The sequence below is a fragment of the Hordeum vulgare genome, chromosome 4H (genome assembly GCF_904849725.1).
Source record: "Hordeum vulgare subsp. vulgare chromosome 4H, MorexV3_pseudomolecules_assembly, whole genome shotgun sequence".
Lineage (NCBI taxonomy): Eukaryota > Viridiplantae > Streptophyta > Magnoliopsida > Poales > Poaceae > Hordeum > Hordeum vulgare.
In genome coordinates, this window is record NC_058521.1 from 341,232,535 (window position 1) to 341,247,862 (window position 15,328).

Sequence of the window (15,328 nt, forward strand, 5' to 3'; positions counted from 1 at the left end):
ACTTGGTGTCCTGGGCCATCCCTTGGCCAGGCCAAGGTGTCAAACATGCAAGGCATGTTTCCCACAATGTACTGGTAAAGTTTGGACCAAGTTGGAGCTGTCTAGGTGGGGTTTTGACTGCTGTTATGTTTGTAGCAGAAAACTTAGGGATACTAATGAGGGCACTCACAGGAGACATAATGGGGGAAAGACATGTCTAGCAGCCTTGGGCTTGGAAGGACTACACTTCTGCAAAGTTTCAGCTCAAGCAAGGGATGGTAGCTAGTACTTGTTGTACAAAGCTACTTTTCAGCCAGAAATCAACATGAGGATGTGCTACTCATTTTCCCCACATGAGCATGCCATCTCTTGGCTTGAAACAATGCCTTGGGATGCTAGGAACCCTGTGGCAAGAGGTGGGGGCTTTGGCTTACACGGAAGTGGGGCAAGAGGGGTGAAAATGGTGATTCCTAAGGTAAAATGAGGAATAGTTACATGGAGCCTCTCTCGAATAATTGCCAATGGCCATCGAAATGTTACTGGAGGTAAAATGTTACTATATGAAGCTGTGGTAGAAAGTTGAGCTCAATGGTTAAAGTGGAAGGGGCCAAAGTGATCCATAAAGTGAATGCACACAAGGTGTTTTATGACTGGCAGAGCAACCATATGGACTTCAATGGATATGAAACTTAACATGATCAAATAATAAATAAAAATAAGCTTGGACACCAAATTTGGGATTTGGTGGATAAGGTTTCCAATGTAGACTTGGAAAACCCATGAAATGGGTAGAAATAGCTTTCTACTTATAAAACTATTCAAATCAATTCCCACAAATCCAATAGTTGGTTTGGGGGCATTATTTGAGCATTAAGGCATGCACAAAAAGTTTCGGGTCAATTGGAGAAACTTTATACAGTAAAGTTTCCCAAAGTCAGAAATCAACAAAGAGGATTTTTAGGGGCTTGGGACAAGTTCTTCTATTATCCTTGATGCACCACTTGGTGTGGATGCATTATTGGAGTATAAGAACATGTCCACCAAATTTGAGCACAATTGGAGATACTTGACAATGAAGAGTTGCTCAAATTTGGATCTGAACAGATAGAGATTTAGAATAATTAGGGGAGTCAAATCACCTTCGATTGAGATGAAACTTGGCAAGATCATCAAACATATCATAGGTGATATGCTGTAATTTTACTGGAATTTATTGAGAATATTTCTTATAGAAATATTTCAAAAGCTTTAAATAGGCAGGAAGGGTTTCGGAGGGGTTTTCCCAATATTTTGAGCATTACCATGTGTTTAAACTCATATATAAGGAATATATATGTCCACTGAGTTTCCCTAAATTTTCTCAAATATTTTAAAAGCAATAAAAATAACTTCCCTTCATAAGAGACCACTTCTGGCCTCACAGAAAGGCATTTAAATAAACTAATAAAATAACTTTTAAAATAATAATATTGTGGTCTTTAGAAGACATTTGATAATAGGCTTTAAATAAAATAAGTGGTGCAAAATAAATTCCTTAATTTGAGGACTTGTAGTACAAACCTCACCTTAGGGGTTTTGGATGCTTAATTCAAGGAAATGCATTTTGGTGAAAATAATATTTGGTAAAAATGATTTCTGGTCCTAAACACATGGCATGATCATTAGGCAGGAGTTTTGGGCTAAGGAGGTGAGTCTGGAGTGTAGCAAGAATTATTGTGGAGAATCAATCACAAGCATACAAGCAAGCAAGCAAACAATAGTCACTTCAAGCATCACAATCATTCACAAAAATAATAATTAAGTGGTCCTAATTTTTGAAATAAGTTAATTAGTTAGGAAAGCTAAACAAAGGGTGTTACAGACCTTACCCCCTTAAGAAAATTTCGTCCCCAAGATTTCTAGGCTAGGGGTTGGAGAGATACAAATCTTGAGTCAGAGGTAGTCTTCATGTCCCCATGTTGCGGTTGAGGGTCTTGAGGTGCTTGATGATACAGCTTCGAATGCTTAGCACGTCTTTGCCTGACTGAGCGGGTTTTGGCAATAAGTTAGGCTTGGTCGAGGGTCAAGGGCTTGGTGAGCTAAGTCCGTCGAAGGTTCTGGCTTGCAGTGCATTCCAAGATAGGAATACGTGGCAAGATAGTGCATCGGGTTCTGGTCTCGGGGCTGCTCAAGTCGGTTAGTGACATCTAGATGTGTCATGCTATAACATAAGGGTCAAGGCCTTTGTGTGGCTTCCTGCTGTTGAGGAGGTCCTTGACTCCCTTAAGGTAGACAAGCTATGGTCGTAGGTGATCTTCATCCTTGAGGGTGTTGCAGAGGTCTTCCAAGGCTTCTCGCGAAAGGGTCTTGGTTCGGTCTTGCCCATGAGCCTAAGCTCGGAGACTTAGAGTCCAGAACAGGTTCTACCATCTGGGAAGGTTGCGAGGGTTCCTGGATGAGCTGGCTACCCAATAGTATAGACCACTCATCCACTCCCAAGGTATGTGGCTCGGCGAGCGGGTAAATCACCTTTGGCAGGTTTTCACCACGACCTAACTAGTACTCCCGTCCTTGATTTGGACCAAGGAGAGGTCGTCTGATTCTTTCGCTTGTCCAAAGGCTTCATCGTCTTGAATCGTCGAGGCTTCTTGACGTCGTTGATGTAGTCGGTGCACGATTGGTGGTTGACTTCTACTGCTTCTTCGTCATTGTCATGGCTTCCTAACCATGGAGGTTCTTCGTCTTGACTTGAGTAGGATAGACTTCCATTGTCTTGGGGTTGCTTGGAGAAGCCCACCTTCTTGAGTAAACACTGTACCCTGGAGAGGCATAACAATCGGCATTCGTGGGATCGTCCAAATAGGACTAAGGTGTTCTCCCTCTTATTGGGTGAATAAGCATGTCATCCGCGGAGGTGACAACATATTTCCCCAAGCATGACATAAGCACAATGCTCATGAGTCAGGTGAGAAGAATGGGGACTTGCTATGGGTGATCGCTGGCCGAGGGATTTGTGGTCCAATATGACCTAGTCATTCATGCCCATGTTCATCATAGACATGATGGGTGGTGGTTGGGTGAAGTATTGGCCATATTCCAACCACTTAGAGTCGTTTTTATGGTCGTAATCCGACCACCATATGGCTGGGTGAAGCTTTAGGGTCTCAAGGAACTTAGGATGTGGGTGAACAGTTATCATCTTATCTCTAAACACATTCCTCAGATGCCAATAGTATGACCTCTCACTCTGGACAAATCACCCTACTACATCAAGATATCATCTCACATGAGTCCACTCTACATTTCTTATGCTAGTCAACTCCGGGGTTGAGGGAAGAACTAAACCCAACACTACAAGTATGTTATAGCTGCGATGCACATGTATTCCTATGCAAGAACCTTGGGGAGGCATACAATCTGGTAAGTTTGAACTGGGATGCTATAAATCCAGATGCCGAGCTTGATCATTCAAATGGTCAGAGTACTGCATTCCTATATAAAGGAAACTCGTAGCATATCAATCCAATTTCTTGTTTCCTTTCTATAAATCCGATTAGGTGATCCATCAATCCGATCTATCATTACTAGACCTAGCACTCCTGCAAATCCAATATTGATGGGGTTCTACATAATCTCTTAGAGTCCTCATAATCCGCATATTATTGCAAGGATTATGTTATAGTATATCCACCAACTGCAATATGATGGCCATCTAATATCCAAGGCCAGTTCACATAGGCTCGAAAACCAGTTCGACATCTCCAAGCATACGCACTTAACATCCACCGAGAAACATGGTGTCATGATTAAGATCTTCGGGCTAAATCCAATTTACTTCGAACCATGTGGCCTCGTATTCCATCAATAGTCTATTGGGCTGCCTATTTAATCCAGAACTCAAGTCCATTAAGAACTATTGTTCGATACTCCAAGTCATGATGGTAATATCACAAACCATGTCATCTACGTGATAAACTCAATTATACCACCAAGAATTAATTGTTCGCAATCATAATCGTCTTACTAAATCCAACCTTACTCCGAGAATATGTAGGTTATGCTACTATATCAACTTGTTCCACCAAATTCACCTCCTTTATGAGGGTCCTATGATCCACCAAGATAATTGATACGTCTCAAACGTATCTATAATTTTTGATGGTTTCATGTTGTTATCTTGTCTTCTTTGGATGTTTTATGTACCTTTTATATCTTTTTTGGGACTAACCTATTAATTCAGTGCCAAGTGTGAGTTCCTCTTTTTTCTGTGTTTTTGACTCTTTTCAGATCTGATTTTGGAACGGAGTCCAAACGGAATAAAAACCCCGAAATGATTTTTTTCCCGAACGGAAGAAGATCAGGGGGCCTCTGGGCCAATCCAGGTGGGCTCCAGGGAGCCCACAAGCTCCCACTAGGCGGCGGTGTCAGGGCTTGTGGCCTCCCTGGCCGCCCCTGACCTAGATCCTTGGCCTATATATTCCCAAATATTAAGCAAAAAATCAGGGGAGCCTCGAAAATACTTTTCCGCCGCCACAAGCTTCCGTTTCTGGAGATACTTCCCGGCACCCTGCCGGAGGGGACTTTGGAGTTGGAGGGCTTCTTCATCATCATCCTCGCCCCTCGAATGACTCGTGAGTAGTTCACTTCAGACCTACGGGTCCGTAGTTAGTTGCTAGACGACTTCTTCTCTCTCTTGGATCTTCAATACAAAGTTCTCCATGACCTTCATGGAGATCTATCCGATGTAATCTTCTTTGGCAGTGTGGTTGTCGAGATTCGATGAATTATGGATTTGTGATCAGATTACCAATGATATATATTTGAGTCTTTGCTGATTTCTTATATGCATGATTTGATATCCTTGTAAGTCTCTCCGAGTCTTGGGTTTTGTTTGGCCAACTAGATCTATGATTCTTGCAATGGGAGAAGTGCTTTGTTTTGGGTTCTACCATGTGGTGACCTTTCCCAGTGACAGTAGGGGCAGCAAGGCACACATCAAGTAGTTGCCATCAAGGGTAAAAAGATGGGGTTTTTCTCATTGGTTTGAGATTATCCTTCTACATCATGTCATCTTGCTTAAGGCGTTACTCTGTTCTTATGGACTTAATACACTAGATGCATGCTGGATAGCGGTCGACGTTTGGAGTAATAGTAGTAGACGCAGAAAGTATCGGTCTACTTCTTTTGGACGTGATGCCTATAGATATAATCATTGCATAGATATCATCACGACTTTGCGCGGTTCTATCAATTGCTCGACAGTAATTTGTTCACCCACCGTCTACTAGCTTTCATGAGAGAAGCCACTAGTAAACACTACGGCCCCCGGGTCTATTCACATCCATCGTTTACACCTCCGCTTTTACTTTGCTTTGTTACTTTGTTGCTTTAGTTATCACTTGGCAAATAATCTATAAGGGATTGACAACCCCTTCATAGAGTTGGGAGCAAGCTTTTGTGTTTGTGCAGGATCTTTAGATACTCCTCCACTTGATTGATACCTTGGTTCTCAAACTGAGGGAAATACTTACCACCGCTACGCTACATCACCCTTTCCGCTTCGAGGGAACACCAATGCAAGGCTCCAAGGCCACGAGGGAAATCCTTTGCATACTTTCCTAGGAAGTCCCTTAAGGCGTAGCTGCAGCAGAAGGATCAAGCCAAGTATTCTCCCGTCGACGTGCCTATTTTTGGCGCCATTGGAAGGTCTTTTGTTGCCGTACAAATAATCTAGCTGTATCTTCAAGACAACTATCATCATCACCTCAATCTTTAGTCTAATACTCTTATATCAGAGAACGGTCCTACTTATGGCATCAGGGTTATGGTGCTAGCTAGAGAATAATGTATACTCGTTCACCTTGATCACTTGTTCCTTAAAGAACCTGGTGCTAAGAGGGGTTTTAATCGGGGCTCGATGGGTGTTCTGGCAAGTCTGTGTACTAGACACGTGACCATAAAATTTGAGCTAGAAGGGCTTGTGGAGGTTCGTCTGGTCTAGTGTGGTTTCCCAATCTTGAGGGAAAAGCATAACTACTATGGGTTGCGTGTGGTTAAGCATAATACAGTCACTGTTTTCAGTGTCAGTCGCCCTTCGAATCGGATCCGTGGTGCATCTTGTCTTGGTGGTCTTTAGATGTCGAGAGGGGGTGAAAGAGGGAGAGCGGCATAGAGGGGAGTGTCTAAGGGGTGCTACACTGCGAGTGCAATCAAACAAGTGTTGAAAAGTCAATTTAAGAATCAATATAAGACATGCGATATAACCACATGCTTGTTGCTTAAGCAAAAGTGCGCCTTATATCAAAGCACAAACAACAAAAACAAACAACACACAACATGGTCCATCCAAACCATTTCATGGACTGGACTTCGCATAGGGGATATAAGACTCATCCTACCCTAGGGTTCTCGGACTTGACAGACGTGCTTGCTTCATGCCTCGGAGAGGAGTCCGCTATGTCCTCTGCACATTCTCATGGTGTTTCCACATCTCTTGGTGTTGCTTGACGAACTTCTTGGGTTGAATTGAAGGGATCCTTGATGACTTCTCATCTGGGGAGTTGCTGACGAAGGTGGTTCATCATGGCTGTCATTGACTGGGTCTTCTATTGTCTTCCTAATCTTGTCATTGTCTTCTTGTCTTCTGAGGCTTCGAGAGTTCTAAGTGGATACTTTATGCAATGACATTTGCAAGGCATGATAGAGTCCCGACCTGCCAGTCATACTGTCCGTGATATCGACACCTAGAGCGGGGGCTGAAGAGAACCGTTTTCCTGCTCACTTAGGTGAGGCGGACCAAATGGCGAGGTTGTCATCCACCGGTGGTGGTCGACACAACCTTAATGTTGACAGGGTCGCTCTATTTGCGATGCATGTCATGGTCTTGCACACATTATGTCCCTATTATCGTAGGTGAAGGTGGCATCACTCTGGAACAGGGCCAAGGGTGTCGCCATCTTCTAAGCCTCGATTTCCCTGTTCCTCATGGAGGTACTTCTGTTAGTGTCGTCTGGTCGTAGAATTGTCTTCTTTGTCCTTCGGCACAGGGGTGATTGTTTGGAATGGTTTCTTCCTTCCAAATTGCCCACGAGGATTTCAAGTAATCCCGTGATCAGAGGGCATAAGGGTGCTAGCGACCATTTGCAAGTTTTGAAAAAGTAGACGAGGAGTGTCAGAGAATAAGGGTGGAAGGCTGAAGTATATCCTTCATTTTCTTTGAAGATTTAGGAGAGGCGAGAAAATATATTGGTTTTGCAAGTACTTTTGAAGGCTATGGACAGAAATTTTATCTTAATCGATGCACGTGCTAACTAAGGGCTTCCTACAGTCACGATGGCTCTGATACCAGCTCTGTGGGGACCCCGACTTACGAGTCGAGCTCGCCGAATGAACGTGCTCAGTGATCCCAAAGAGCAATGCTCACCGAACACACAAATAATGTATATAAAGAGTCCTACATCCATACATACCGTTTGTTACAATAAATGACCATTGCTGTCGTGTCTTATATATATAGGGCCTTGAAGGCCAACCCACCAAACTGGACCTATAGCGGACTTATTGGTTGAAAAGCGTGAACCCATGCCATCAGGCTTAACCTTCGGGAATTCTGACTGGGAAGCATCCTAGCTCGCAAGAACGTCATCGAGTTACTCTTCACCATATCCAGTTCTTTCATAACTGGTCAATGAAATAACCAGTGGCAAGCCAATGAGTACTTTTGATTGTACTCGCAAACAACCCATGATATGAACAATGAAAGTGCAGGATAACAATAACATGCATCTTTGGTGGATATCTCTTGCTGGTAAATAAACATGATCAAAGGTATGCATCATAAGTAAACTACTTTTGAAGAACAGGTTACAAATATCAATATATCTGTCGAGGGCTGAACCATATGCGTTAACCCTATACGCCAAGTCACCGAACTTGGTCATATCATTACTCTCATAGTAACTCCTTTTTATCACAACTCACGCACACTTGGTTTATGCGGAAACGTATGTACGTGGTTTAAGCAGCACCACCCAACTGTCCTTAACCGTGGACTCGACTATTGGAATAGTTTTACACTCTGCAGAGGTAGTACGCTGAACCCACGAGATCCGGGAAACTTCTGTGTCATCCACGACTCGCGGGATATAACATAACCGAGGTATGTACCCGATCAATGCCTTTCCCTTGTAGATACTAAACAAAGAGGTCCACTCGATAGGTACCCATCCCACATGTGTACGTCTTACGAGCACCGACTCTGGACAATATCAACCATGCAGGGACCAACGGTGTGCCGGGAACTCATAAAAAATGGCATAGTCGCCCTACCTGACACGACCCCATCACGAGAGTGACCACATATCACTGCCGCCACGAGTAATGTGGCTCTTTGCTAGCCCCGACCAGAGTAATCAACAAATACAAGTCCCATAAAGGGGTAACGTGTTCATACAGGTAAGGTTGGGACGGTTGACACATCATAAATCTATTCCCATTTCCGAAGCCATACTCACACAAATACCCGGTGCACCACTTCACCAAAAGTGGCCACCTATCTCATCATCACCCTCGGGCATTAGTGGCACCCGATGGGGTTTTCTTAAACCTTTGATTTATGTCATCATCATGCTCATGCTAATACAATTCGGACTTTACTTGTCAACATGATATTAGCATGACCCTCATAGGTGCTAGGATCAAGCTTTATGCATGTGCTCCGGAGGAGCCATCGGTAACATCACATGAACGATTTCCCGCCACTTATGATCATATGCAACGGAAATATTTTGCTATACTAGCATGCAATATAACATATGCTCAGTCATGGTCAATGGGTTGCTTGCCTTTGCTCACATAAGCCCTCGGGGTCTTCGAGGTCTTCCGCTCCAACTCCGAGTACTTCGTCGATCCGCCAACTATCGTCAGAAACAACCATGTTAAGCCACACAGCAGGCAGAAATAGAGTGCTACATAAATAGAAGTTATATTTTTCTTGGACCTCTCTGGCCTGAAGAAAAATACCTGAAGCTTGCCATAGGAGGTTTGGATCACCAGGGATTTCTGAATGGAGGAAAGGAGGAGAAGGGGATTCCTTATGAAGCTCACAGAAACTATTATGATAAAAATGAGTGGAGGAACTCATTTATCAGAGAACAAATTTAGAAATATTTAGGAAGTTGTTTCACTGGATTTGGAGTTGAAATGAATATTCTAGGAATTTTCTAATATGGAATAAATAGCAATAGGAAGCTATTTATTTAATGCAACAGAATAAAGCCTGACAAAAATGTTAACTAAGGCTCTAAAAATAAGGCATGATATTAGAAGGCTCTAGAAATTGGAATCACTCCATATGAAGTTGATTTGAATCCTCTAGGATTTTCACAAAGTGGGGTTTAAATTATCCAGCTTTGGATTTAAATAAAAACACCACAGAAATCTGGCTTGAAAAAATGTGCAAAGCACATATTCGGATAGCCCTGAATTTCAGGAACCTGCAAGAGTTTGAATCAAACAATTTGGAGTTAGAATGATTATTGGATGGATTTTTGAAGTTATGCAAAAACAGGAAAAGGAGAAAAGGAGCTCAGCCTTCGGGGCTATCTTGCGCTCAGGGCGCATAGTAGTTACTGGGCCGGCCTGACTGCGCGGGCGCTTAGACGGTGCTGGCGTACTTCAAGAAATAAGCCTTCCAAGCGGGGAGGCGGAAAGAGGGAGGTGGGCCTCCAGTTACGGGGCTGGCCCGACCTGGCTGCCAATGACGGGCGGGGCCTACCCGCCAGGTTCTTCCCCTACCTCACGCGGGAAGAGGAGGACAAGAGGAGGCGAGCCAGCTGCGCCGGCATTTTCTCCCGATGGCTCAGGCCGTTTCTGGCGCCACCCCGGCCACCAGCACACTTCGGGGAAGAGCGCCGCACCGGCCTGGGATCCCGTTCCCGCCGGTAGAACGAGGGCGACCAGGGCCCTGGCCACGACGGCCGGCTGACGGTGGCCCTGGCTGCAGCTCTTTGCCGAGGGAAGGAGGAGGAGGGAGGAAGAATCAAAAGAGGCCTAGGGTCCTTGGGTGGCTGAGGAAAGCCTCGAAGGAGAGGGGAAGCGCCTTGGGCTTGGATCCCAGGACATGGCCGGCGGAGGCATTCAGCCACTTGAGGAGGGAGGAGCTTGGGCCTGATCTGGGAGGCGCTCTGCAGATGCTCTGGGGAAGAGAGAAGCAAGGGAGGCTCGGGAAGGCCATATGGAGAGGGGGAAAGAGAAGAGAGAGCTCAGGAGCTCATGGAGCTTCCTGGTGCATGGATGCCACGCACCTCTGGAAGGGCTTGGAAGCTAGCTGACGATGGGAATGTCTTGGACCAATCAAGGGCAGGTGACATGACATGCTCAGAAAGGTTGCAACGGCTAGAAGGGGCCTGGAAGAAATAGACAAGGTGCACAACACCATTTCTGCACCCCAGGGAGGTGGTCACCACCCCACTTTGTGTCGTGGGCCATCCCTTGGCCAGGCCATGTTTGCCACAATGTACTGGTGAAGTTTGGACCAAGTTGGAGCTGTCTAGGTGGGCTTTTGACTGATGTTAAGTTTGCAGCAGCAAACATAGGGCTACTAATGAGGGCACTCACAGGAGAGATAATGGGGAAAAGACAAATCTAGCAGCCTTGGGCTTGGAAGGACTACACTTCTGCAAAGTTTCAGCTCAAGCAAGGGAGGGTAGCTAGTACTTGTTGTATAAAGCTACTTTTCAGCGAGAAATCAACTTGAGAATGTGTTTCTCATTTTCCCCACATGAGCATGCCATCTCTTGGCTTGAAACAATGCCTTCTGATGCTAATTGACCAGTGGCCATGGAAATGTTACTGGAGGTAAAATGTAACTATATGAAGCTGTGGTAGAAAGCTGAGCCCAAGGGTTAAAGTGAAAGGGGCCAAAGTGGCAATAAAGTGAATGCACACAAGGTGTTTGATGAGTGGCACAGCAACGAGATGGACTTCAATGGACATGTAACTTAATAGGATCAAATAATAGATAAAAATAAGCTTGGACACCAAATTTGGGATTTTGTGGAGAAGGTTTCCAATGTAGACTTGGTAAACCCATGAAATGGGCAGAAATAGCTTTCTGCTTATAAAACTATTCAAATCAATTCCACCAAATCCAATAATTGGGGTGGGGGCATTATTTGAGCATTAGGGCATGCACAAAAACTTTGGGGTAATTGGATAAACTTTATAATGTAATGTTTTCCAAAGTCAGAAATCAACAGAGAGGGTTTTGAGGGGCTTGGGACAAGTTCTTCTATTCTCCTTGATGCACCACTTGGTGTGGATGCATTATTGGAGTATGAGAACATGTCCACCAAATTTGAGCAAATTGGAAATACTTGACAATGAAGAATTGCTCAAATTTGGATCTGAACAGATAGGGTTTTAGAATAGTTAGGGTAGTCAAATCAACTTGGATTGAGATGAAACTTGGCAAGGTCATCAAACATATCATAGGTGATATGGTGTAATTTTACTGGAATTTATTGAGAATATTTCTTATATAAATAATTCAAAAGCTTGAAATAGGCAGGAAGGGTTTTGGAGGGGTTTGCCCAATATTTTGAGCATGACCATGTGTTGAAACTCATATATATGGAATATATATGTCCACTGAGTTTACCTAAAATTTCTCAAATATTTTGAAAGCAGTAAAAATAACTTCCCTTCATAAGAGACCACTTCTGGTCTCACAAAAAGGCATTTCAATAAAATAATTAAATAACATTTAAAATAATAATATTGTGGTCTTTGAAATATATTTGATAATAGGTTTTAAATAAAAAAATGGTGCAAAATAAATTCCTTAATTTGAGGACTTGTCGTACAAACCTCACCTCATGGGTTTTGAAAGCTTAATTCAAGGAAATGAATTTTGGTGAAAATAATATTTGGTAAAAATGATTTCTGGTCCTAAACACATGGCATGATCATTAGGCAGGAGTTTTGGGCTAAGGAGGTGAGTGTGGAGTGTAGCAAGAATTATTGTGGAGAATCAATCACAATCATACAAGCAAGCAAGAAAAACAATAGTCACTTCAAGCATCACAATCATTCACAAAAAAATTAAATTGGTCCTAATTTTTGAAATAATTTAATTAGTGAGGAAAGTTAAACACAAGGTATTACATTCTCTTTCTCCCTTTGTTTTGATTGGTGTTTCGCTGAAACCTCGGGTGACCGCTGGGCCTCCCGGGGCAACCATAAGAGGGGCGGACTGGGGAATTGATCAAGTGCCAAAGGGGACTCCTGAGGCGCGCCTCAGGAGCCTTACCAGTCATATGGCCACTTTCCCCCTTTGATGTCGTCCTGGAATTCCGGTCGGTATCAGGGGAGGCAGGGCCCGGCCACTTAGACGCGCCCTTCGTGGCCATACCTATTGGTAGTGGGGAAATGTGCGGGATTGGGACCTGTCGACGTAGAGCGGTTTGAGTGTCAAGGGGGACTCCTGACTAACATGCCCCAATAGACTTAATGGTCGCAAGGACACTCGGCCGCCTAGGTGCCGCCCATGTCGGCACCCAGGGCGTCGGGGCTTTGCCCCATGAGGAACAACCTTGGTAACGCGTTGCACCTCTCAGCGGCAGGGAAATGTGTGGGAGCTGGACCTGCAGACATAGAGTGTTGAAAGGGTCCTCAAACCGCCCCACAAGAAGGGAGGAAGCGCTACAAACGGAGCCATGCTCACGGGCCAGACCTTCAGCATCGCGACAACACGGGGCTGGCATCAACCACGACGAGGAGGAAAGCATTGTGCACCCATCGTCTTCAGAGCACGCATTGAAAGGTACCCTCAAGATACATCAAATTTTCTCTTAAACCTAGTACATGACCCTATCAGAAGAACAAGGCGGCAGATCAGAAGGAAGCATCGTCGTCAGAGCTCACGCCGCGGCCTTCGGGAGCAAGCCTTGTCACCATATCTTCCACGTGGACCTCGACCAATTCGGCTAGTGTGGCGCGGTCCTCTTTGGCACCGGATCCAACAATATGGCGTAGTCGAAGTCTGGGTTGAGGCGAAGGAGTTGGCTGAAGACATCCGAGGCCGCTTCACCCAAGAGGTCATAACTCTTCTCCTCTGCAAGCACGTGGGTCTTCTCGGCACCCTCCTAAAGATATTCCACACCACAGAAGAAGAAGCCCAAGTACCCAGCATCGTCGGGGACCAGGGGGCTTGAGACACCCTAGCCACAGATGTTGCTCAAAGCCCGTGAGGCTCTCCTTTCGAGGGATTGGAACATCCGGGAGCATTCAAGCTATAGGCCGCGAGCACGGATCGCCTCTTCGGAGGCCTCTCTAGCGAGGGAAGTCGCGCCTTTCACCTGTTTGTAAAGAATAGACAATTTACCGTAGTAGCCTGGGCGTCCAGTGCGACCTACCGACGTTTCACTTCCTGATCCATCCTTTTCTGGAGGGCATCGACCTCGTTTTTCAGTTGGCGGCGACGCTCATGGAAGCGAGACTCCTGGAGCCTCAGCTTCGCACAATATTCAAGAAGAAGGGAATATTGATCCTCCGCCACCCCCTGTCGATTTCCTCCTCAAGCTTCGCCTCGCGAGAGGTAAGGGATTCCTCGGCAAGCGACACCTGACACTCCCTCACCTCCATACACTCCTGCTCTAGGCTCTGCCCCTCCTCTACAAGCGCCAGCGAATCGACGGATGCCCGAAAGCCCACGCGGAAGGGAAGAACTCAATAGGCGGCAACCTAGGGTGGCCCTCAGCCGAGCTTGCTCTTCAAGATCGGCGTTGAGCGTGTAAAGCTCTCTATGGCGATCGTCGGAGGCCCTGCGTCGACAATCAGCCTCCTGAGGCTCGGAGAGAGCACGTGCGCGGGAAGGGACCCCTCTGCCTCCTCGCAGGCGCGCTCGCGCTACAGATGGACAAGGTTGACGACAACTTCAAGCTGGAGCCACCCTGACGCCAGGTGCCGGCACTCAACTTCCAGGCGGGCTTCGTTGCTAGCAAGCCCCGCCCCCAGACGTTGAAGCGTGTTCACCGCGGTGGGACACAAGCCCCACGGCCCTGCACACGAACCTTCGACATGTTCCACGGGCCAGCGAGAGCTCTCGCCTTCCTCATGGCACATGGGAGAAGGGCACGAGGGGCCCCGCAGCCCGGCCCTATGCTCGGGGGCTAGGGGCTCCCGTGCAGGCGTTGCTTCGGAGGGAAGCGCCGCTTGAGGCCCCACATCACCAGGCAGGAGGGGGTGGGAAGGGGCGTAGCATGGCTCTAAAGGGACCGCATGCGAGGGGAACGACCCCTTCCCGGGGAGCTTTAGGCCAGGGGTGAAGAAGAATGTGGCAGGCTCACGCGGAGGGGGCTTGGGAGGAAGGACCCCGCGGATTACGAAGGAAGAAACCACGAGAAGCTCGATGAACATAGGAGCGGGCAGCGCTGACTCACCTCTCCTGTCTCCAGTAGGGAGTGTGCAGAACAAAAGTCTCAGGAGGAAGTGCTGAAAGAAAGACGAAAAATGGGCTCGAGCGCTTACTCGTCCATGGCGAGCCATTTCCTCCTCACCGGGACACATCGCGTTGAAGGACGGCCGCCCTCCGGCGACCTCCACTTTCTGCCCAAGGGGAACCTGGCGCACAGGCCCAATAACTCATGACCGATGCTTGAATATGGGTATGGCAACTTCCTCCGCCAGCCGATCGCCACCACAAGCCCCGACTCAACCCGGAGCAAGAGCGGGGCAGACGGGCGGTGAAACGCCACTCACCCAGTCCACGGAAGGGGCAGCGTGCTCGGAGATCACGAAGACTTGAACCACAAAGGTCGGGGCCCTCGGGGACGCGCGTCCCTCTCAGGGAGGAACCCCCACTCGTCGAAAAGAGGCATCTCCTCGACAAGGTCTTCCGGGGCCTTGAACTTGTACAGAGGAAGACCTATCAGGGGAAGCTCGTCGGGATCGCCGCCCGTCATCCGGTGGATTAGCTCACACAAGACGTCAGGAGGATGTGGAAAAACCCGGATCCTCATTGGGTGCCAAGGCCCCCTGAAGTTTCACATCGGGCAGGAGTGGAGCTGGAGGGGAGCAATCCGATGGCAGATGAACTCCCGCACCACCATCGCCATCGGCACCCCTGCCCGCTTTAGCTACTCTAGCCGAGTCAGAACCGGCGCGAACCGAGAGTCACTGAGCTCCCGGCGTGTCCACCCTTGATTCGGTGTTGCAGGTGCCAACAGCGGTCGGAACAGAGCTCCCGCCTCGGCCGCTTCGACCAGTACCCACTGCCACCGGAACCCTTCCGCTTCAGGAAGGATCACGATGTCGAGGGCCCATGGGGCTAATGCACCGTATGCCTTCAACGACGCGCACCCGAAGCATT